Source organism: Petromyzon marinus, chromosome 17 (genome assembly GCF_048934315.1).
Source record: "Petromyzon marinus isolate PM22_M1 ecotype Great Lakes invasive population chromosome 17, UKy_Petmar_22M1.pri1.0, whole genome shotgun sequence".
Taxonomy (NCBI): domain Eukaryota; kingdom Metazoa; phylum Chordata; class Hyperoartia; order Petromyzontiformes; family Petromyzontidae; genus Petromyzon; species Petromyzon marinus.
Genome location: NC_133683.1, coordinates 23406856 through 23415634, shown reverse-complemented (window position 1 = coordinate 23415634; position 8779 = coordinate 23406856). Strand labels below are relative to the sequence as shown.

At 41.9% G+C, this 8779-nt stretch overlaps 1 long non-coding RNA gene across 1 annotated transcript; it reads right to left on the bottom strand.

Annotated features, from left to right (window-relative positions):
• Nucleotides 1–677: 677 nt before the first annotated feature.
• LOC142924847 (uncharacterized) lies at nucleotides 678–3834 on the bottom strand. Its single transcript, XR_012941954.1, has 3 exons — nucleotides 3244–3834; nucleotides 2179–2248; nucleotides 678–2029 (listed from the first exon to the last, which is right to left on the bottom strand). It is a non-coding gene; the product is annotated as an uncharacterized LOC142924847 (long non-coding RNA).
• Between the last annotated feature and the right edge of the window lie 4945 nt (nucleotides 3835–8779).

The window sequence follows — 8779 nt, the reverse complement described above, 5'->3', positions numbered from 1 at the left end:
CGTACCTTCACCTGATGAAGGTACGAAACGTCCTGAGAATATTATTGTTTTATTTTATTTTATCAATTTATTATTTTATTCTCATTCTACGTGACTTTACCGAAAGAACCAAAGAAGATGAATCCTTGCAGTCACGAAAGCTTTAAATCGAAATTTACACATTCTAATTCTGAGATTTCACTTCAAACTGGTGTCAAACGTGGCTGGTGATTTAACTCAGAATCCTGGGCTCACTAACCACTCTGCTACAGCTCCCCAAAAGAATTACATATTTTAAGACTTACATATTTTAAGAATTACATATTTTAAGAATTACATATAAGGCAGCATGAACATATTATGAGACGGTTTTATTCTTCACTGGAACCAACACTAAACAATAACACGAAATTCACATCAAATCGTCGCATTATTATTGTATAATTATGTAATTGTATTTACCATATTATTGCATTGTGTTTTTTGCGTAAACGTCCTTAAAATACAGTTTACTCTACATAAGCCTGCCATAATCCATCTAATCATGAACATCTACAATGCGTATGAAGCACATTCTGTCAGTTACCCATGATATAATTAAATAATTATGGAGGACCATAAAAATGAGGATGTTTAACAACGGCCATGCCATTCATTATAAAGTACAGCACGAAATCAATAGACAACAGCCATTTACATACAATGTAATGATTGAATTTATTACATCAGAAATATTTTTAAAGGAAGATTTTTTGGGAAAATAAATGACCCACAATAATTGTGCTTGCAAAATTAATCAAAAATAATATTTAGCGAAACGCACAAAACATTGAGGGCATTATATCGTACAATATGGTGAAAACCCTTATATGCTATTGACGCAGAAACATTAACGCAACAGCTGTGTTATACAATTGGAATTCTTAAGCGTGGTCCATTGTAATCACTGGAATACCCACAGATGTTCTCAAGTTATCCTTGTGGGCTTCCGTCTATAGCATATCCCATTGCACGCAGGTTCCGTTTGGTGTGAGAAAGAATACAATGACAACATCCATCGCAGAGAGCTCCCGGAGGGGTTTTGGCCACTTTTCAATGCTGACGAGACATCTTTGGAAGAGGTGAGAGTTCCCCACACCTTGCCCTACCACACGAGACCGGCCAAGGAAATAAAAGTCACTGCCCAATATATGAACAAATGCGATCATCATTTATGGTCAATCCACTGTTGGACTGACGAGATGTTAACTACCTCGCCTGGTATGCAGGAGGTCGAGGGTTTGATGCCGACCCTGACGCCTGTATACTTGGAATTTGCATGTTCTCGTGGTCGCGTGGAATTTTCTCTGGGTCTTCCGGTTTTTCCCTCCACTTTTAGAATCAACATGCGTTTAGAGTATTTGGCTGTTATAAATTTGCATGTGATAAGTCAGTTTGTTGAGCTGTCATTTGTGGCCAGGAAAATAGATATATAACTCAGTGGGCCTCACCAAGTAAAATACAAAAAGAAATGTGTATAGTTTTATAGGATGAAGTCATCCTCAAGCTGTCGCCATCTCTCACGATCCTGTAAAGTAGTAATCCACCCAGCACCTGCACACAAACTAATTTTATCGCTCCATATCCTCTGTGGACGTCCTCTCGGACGCATTACATTCCATAACAAATGTAAAAATGCTAAATTCAACAACATAAAAAACGTGTTTAATGCTCATCCTGATGTATAAAAAATATGTTTGGAAAATAGAAATTACTCCAGGAAAGAGCAGGCAGTCACATTCAGTTTGATATTATCATCCAAATATTGGTTTCACGCTGGGCCGGGATCTTGTTGTAGCAAATGAGCTCTGCTAGAAAACAGTAAAAGTATAAATTGATGCGGAATTGGACAGCGTGCATGTGAAGGAGCCTCGTGTGTGTGTGTATATACGCATAGTCGTCCAGTGCTGAGACGAGCCGAATGATGGGGTACTGAAAGATTCATGCGGCCTTACGTTTCGGTATAGAATTTCCACGTTTCAACATCTGTCCTTCAGTCCGGATCCAAGCCCTGTAATCAGAGAAGACCCATTCTTACTGCACAGCCTTTAAGTGTGTAATTTCAACAGTGCCTTTCTTCTTTGCGTAGTGAAACGAGCCAAACCTTTTCCCCCCTTTATTCTATTCTTCTCCGTGTTTTTTTTTTTCAAAACTGTTTACCTTGAAACACAAGTCTGTATCTGCCGCATGCCTCCCAAGTTTGGACATCAAAGGCCAAGAGAGGGGGTGCCTGGCGAGGAAATAAACACGAGAGCAAAATCTTTGACGTGTGGATTCAAAACAAACGCGTCCACATTTGTATGTCAAAGTACAAACCACAACGGTCACAACAGTCCGAAATTAAGTACGCTCATTAGTAGCCTATCTTCTTGCCATTGTGACTTGCCATTGGGTCATCAGCATCTGCGTTATGTTGAAATGGCACAGGAGGATTTAGAAAATTCCCAAGCGGTAGCAGAGGTGGAGGGGGGATCCCAAAATATCCAACTTTTTGAATTGGATAAGATAAAAAAAAATGTGTTAATCCGCGAGATATCCATAAAGTATCAATTTTGGAATTGCCCCCCCCTCCCCCCCTCTCGTATTTGGTGTATAAACCCAAGCCGTTGAAGTCTCTTTGGAGGGGTTAGACTTTATGGATGTCTGGCACCTATCACAAAACGGAACACCAAAATATAAAAAAACAGAGAGAGAGAGAAAATGTATTTACAGACAATGGCTCTGTGGCAGTAGTGGTTGCTGGTCGTGGTGCTGGAGCTCCCCTAACTTGCTGACCTGCCCCTACTGAACATGTTTAAAAAAAGAGCTTCATAGCTCATCTGATTCCTCCAGTCTAAATAAAGATTCTACTTCTGAGTCTCATTTGCAAGAGTGACCTGGGGCATTAATCTGCCATAGAGAGTGATGATGGCTATGTATACTTCCAGTTGAATAATACGTTGCCAATGTTTCGAATTTTCTCAAATATGGACCCTGAAGCCGGCACACAGTGGCCTACTGTTGCGAATTAACGTCGGGGGATGTTTAATGTCCACTGTGAAAGCAGATGGCGCCTAGTCATATTGCTATGGATATTAAACCCGCAGTAGTTTACCAGGGCGGCTGATGGATTCGAACCGTGGGCCTCTGCAACAAGCGGCGAACGCCGAGCAGTAGAAAAGGGGTACGCCACGGTTAGTCGAAATCGGTAGTTCGTGTCTGGTGGGGGTGATGTGTAACTCTAACCTCTTTCAAGACGTCCAGTCAGCGTGGAAGAGTAGGCCAAAACGCCATCTACAGGGGTTCTCTAGAGCTCCACCTAGCAGTAACATGCGCAAGAGCAAGACACTGGTGGGCAACCTCTAACATTTAAAAGTGCAAGAATCTACACTTTGCCCCATTGTAAGTAGCATTTAATCTAAGGCAGTAAACAATTTTAACCATTGCCCAGATGCCTCATACATTTTTACTTAATTTCATGACAACTTAACTGATGCTACGATAACTGCCACGAAGACCATTATAAATGGGCTACCCTCAGGGCTTTGATAGACCATGCCACTTTGACGTCTCCGGTCCATACCTTTGCAGCAACTTCTCCGATGCGTTACTCAACACGGGCCTTCAATGTGACTGGAACACATTTGAAGTTATATTCTTGGTTCTTTCGGTAAAGTCACATAGAAGGGAAAATACAATTATAAAAATATAAAACATTTGAAGTAGTTGAATTTTTATTGGGGGAAAATACAGTGATGCCACGATAACTAACCTCACTGTGATGGTAGCCAGCGAATATCAAATGCAAGGAGATTATTATATACCATATTGTCTACAAGATGCCCCCCCCCCCCCACTACTCTTCATATTTTAAAGAAAACAACTGTGGGTGCATCTAATAATCTGGTCGGTGTGCGTCTGACCAGATTTGCACAACTTTATTGCTATCGGGCACAAATTTGGGGTGATTTCTACTTCGTGGAGACTCTTATTATCTGGCGAATATTGAATAGATGCTTTTTGAAACGTTACATATTCGAAGAAAAGAAAGACAACAATAACCACGTGTGTTTGAACGGCAGTGGAATAATAACACGCAGCATGCGCGTTGCTTCCAGAATAACTAGACAATATAGAGATAAAAAGGAAAGAACCAAAGACTATGAAATGAAATGCCATTGGATTAAACTGAGATTTTTTAGTTTGAAAATGTCTTTTGATATCTTGCAACTTTGTCATATCTGATCGCTACTGTCACAGTGGAATGATCAAAGTTTCGTATAATCACAAAGCTGTCATCCATAAAGCCATGAATATGCAAGAAATACACCACCTCTCACGTGAAATGTCAACGTACCATACGGTGTAGATGTGTTAACTCACAACACGCAAATTGTCTCATAGCAAATCTCATATTTACAAAATATTTCCATTAAATTACAGGAGTATATGCTGTTTAAATACTGTACATATAGTGAGGGGACAACGTATTTGATCCCCTGCTGATTTTGTATGTTTGCCCACTGACCAAATAAACGATCAGTCTATAATTTTAATGGTAGGTTTATTGAACAGTGAGAGACAGAATAACAACAAAAAAATCCGGAAAAACGCATGTCAAATTGTTTATAAGTTGATTTGCATTTAATGAGGGAAATAAGTATTTGACCCCTCTGCAAAATATGACTTAGTACTTGGTGGCAAAACCCTTGTTGGCAATCACAGAGGTCAGACGTTTCATGTAGTTGGCCACCAGGTTTGCACACATCTCAGGAGGGATTTTGTCCCACTCCTCTTTGCAGATCTTCTCCAAGTCATTAAGGTTTCGAGGCTGACGTTTAGCAACTCGAACCTTCAGCTCCCTCCACAGATTTTCTATGGGATTAAGGTCTGGAGACTGGTTAGGCTATTTCAGGACCTTAATGTGCTTCTTGTTGAGCCACTCCTTTGTTGCCGTGGCCGTGTGTTTTGGGTCATTGTCATGCTGGAATACCCATCCACGACCCATTTTCAATGCCCTGGCTGAGGGAAGGAGGTCCTCACCCAAGATTTGACGGTTCATGGTCCCGTCCATCGTCCCTTTGATGCGGTGAAGTTGTCCTGTCCCCTTAGCAGAAAAACACCCCCAAAGCATAATGCTTCCACCTCCATGTTTGACGGTGGGGATGCTGTTCTTGGGGACATAGGCAGCATTCCTCCTCCTCCAAATACGGCGAGTTGAGTTGATGCCAAAGAGCACCATTTTGGTCTCATCTGACCACAACACTTTCACCCAGTTGTCCTCTGAATCATTCAGATGTTCATTGGCAAACTTCAGACGAGCATGTATATGTGCTTTCTTGAGCAGGGGGACATTAAGGTCCTGGAGTGGCCTAGCCAGTCTCCAGACCTTAATCCCATAGAAAATCTGTGGAGGGAGAAGAAGGTTCGAGTTGCCAAACGTCAGCCTCGAAACCTTAATGACTTGGAGAAGATCTGCAAAGAGGAGTGGGACAAAATCCCTCCTGAGATGTGTGCAAACCTGGTGGCCAACTACAAGAAACGTCTGACCTCTGTGATTGCCAACAAGGGTTCTGCCACCAAGTTCTAAGTCATGTTTTGCAGAGGGGTCAAATACTTATTTCCCTCATTAAAATGCAAATCAATTTATAAAAATTTGACATGCATTTTTCTGGATTTTGTTGTTGTTATTCTGTCTCTCACTGCTCAAATAAACCTACCATTAAAATTTAGACTGATCATTTATTTGTCAGTGGGCAAACGTACAAAATCAGCAGGGGATCAAATACTTTTTCCCCTCACTGTACTAAAACTCCGTCTAATCAGATTGTTTGAATTATATTATCATCTTATTAAAATCAGTCACAATGCACATTCCAAAGTATATATGTCAGTATGTTGAACTTCTTTCGCACAGTACACTCGCCCAACCGTGCTAATCGGAGCTAAGGTAGAGAATAGCTGGGTGTTTCCACGATCCAATTGATGTTCAGATTGAGCGAATCATCGTCTTGATTGTGTACGTAAACGCAATGCTGTCCCCGAAGTCTGAAACTCCCTTGCCCCTGCCATCCGTGCCGTCCACTCCCTGGCCTTGTTCATGTCCAGGCCAAAATCCTTCATTTTTGGCTAAGCCTCTCTATACAAAACAAACACTTCATAATAAAGGTTTTTGGGTTAGATCGCGTTTATTTATAAATGTGTCGTAACCCTCCACCACCCGACACGGCCAATCAGCAAGATTACTAATCGATTATATAATTACAATACCACCCCCCTCCGCCTCTAATCACTGCACCTGATATGAGTTAAGTGATGACGTCAACCTGCTGCTCTATATAAAACCGGGAGCAAGCGAGGGCTTTACCATTCTGGTGAATTGCCCGATGATGCTGGATGTATTTACCAGCGAAACGTCGTACTCAAACTGTAAACGTGGATTCACTCTTCAACACACCGGTGGGCTAAAGTAGTGAATTATTTGTCTTTTGTCAACGTGACACTTTTTTTGCTGATTGGCCGTGTCGGGTGGTGGAGGGTTACGACACATTTATAAATAACGCGATCTAACCCAAAAACCTTTATTATGAATAATATTGGTCGCGAAAGCCTGCGTGTTAAACCAAAACAAACACTCCCAACTGCTTACATAGAACGTCTTGAATATGCGGTGTAATTTGTACCCATATACAAGGCATCCAAATTGCATTCTGTTGTTGCTTTCCTGTTTTTGTGTTTACAGCCTTAATTGGGAGGTCTGCAAGGTTATCTCTGTAAATGCCACTGAAGACTTGTAAACACCATGTTGTGGGCACCAACCCAGCTACAATGTTGCTTAAATTATACTGACTTGGCACCGACTTAGCAGCCATGTGCTTTCAAGTCTCTTCAGTCTTTTCTTATGCAGTCCACGAACATCAAACACCTGTAATGTTGGAGGCAACAAAAAAAATAGTAAATAAAATAGGAAGAACTACTTTTGGAAGAAAAAAATTCACGTCTACCCAAGCGGCAGACCCCCAAATCCCAGAATGTGACATTTAATCGATTATTACCGGAGATAACAGGTTGAATATTGTTTTCTATAACTGTTCGGGTCCTATATAAAAAGCTCAATTAAAAGACTTGCACTCTCCCCCGCCTCTCGGGAGAATATTTAGAGCCCACCTCTAGGTATTCCAGCGAAGCACAAAGATGTCCATGAACCTGGAAGTGGTACATAGAATAGTAAGACAATTAACAAAACAGATTGTGTACACGTACTTCCGCTTGTAGAATCCACTGTTAGATGACAGCCTTCGCACACCATATAGGTTGTGAGGGTCATTTGAACATACTTCACCACACTAGTCAGTGTGTTCGTGGGGAGGGGGGGGGGTGTAGAGTAGAGAGCATAATAACGGGAGCATACAGTGAGGGAAAAAAGTATTTGATCCCCTGCTGATTTTGTATGTTTGCCCACTGACAAAAAAATTCTCAGTCTATAATTTTAATGGTAGGTTTATTTGAACAGTGAGAGACAGAATAACAACAAGAAAATCCAGAAAAACGCATGTCAAAAATGTTATAAATTTATTTGCATTTTAATGAGGGAAATAAGTATTTGACCCCTCTGCAAAACATGACTTAGTACTTGGTGGCAAAACCCTTGTTGGCAATCACAAAAGTAAGATGTTTCTTGTAGTTGGCCACCAGGTTTACACACATCTGAGGAGGGATTTTGTCTCACTCCTCTTTGCAGATCTTCTCCAAGTCATTAAGGTTTCGAGACTGACGTTTGGCAACTCGAACCTTCAGCTCCCTCCACAGATTTATCTATGGGATTAAGGTCTCGAGACTGGCTAGGCCACTCCAGGTCCTTAATGTGCTTCTTCCTGAGCCACTCCTTTGTTGCCTTGGCCATGTGTTTTGGGTCATTGTCATGCTGGAATACCCATCCACGACCCATTTTCAATGCCCTGGCTGAGGGAAGGATGTTCTCACCTAAGATAGATTTGACAGTACATGTCCCCGTCCATTGTCCCTTTGATGTGGTAAAGTTGTCCTGTCCCCGTAGCAGAAAAACACCCCCAAAGCATAATGTTTCCACCTCCATGTTTGACGGTGGGGATGGTCTCATCTGACCCCAACACTTTCACCCAGTTGTCCTCTGAATCATTCAGATGTTCATTGGTAAACTTCAGACGGGCATGTATATGTGCTTTCTTGAGCAGGGGGACATTGCGGGCACTGCAGGATTTCAGTCCTTCACGGCGTAGTGTGTTACCAATTGTTTTCTTGGTGACTATGGTCCCAGCTGCCTTGAGATCATTGACAAGATCCTCCCTTGTAATTCTGTGCTGATTCCTCACGGTTCTCATGATCATTGCAACTCCACGAGGTGAGATCTTGCATGGAGCCCCAGGTCGAGGGAGATTGACATTTCTTTTGTGTTTCTTCCATTTGCGAATAATCGCACCACCTGTTGTCACCTTCTCACCAAGCTGCTTGACAATGGTCTTGTAGCCCATTCCAGCCTTGCGTAGGTCTACAGTCTTGTCCCTGACATCCTTGGAGAGCTCTTTGATCTTGGCCATGGTGAAGAGTTTGGAATCTGATTGATTGCTTCTGTGGACAGGTGTCTTTTATACAGGTAACAAGCTGAGATTAGGAGCACGCAGCTCGTTATCTGTGTAGTGGAGTAAAGAATACGCATAGGTAAATCGCACTACCTGTTGTCACCTTCTCACCAAGCTGCTTGGCAATGGTCTTGTAGCCCATTCCAGCCTTGTGTAGCTCTACA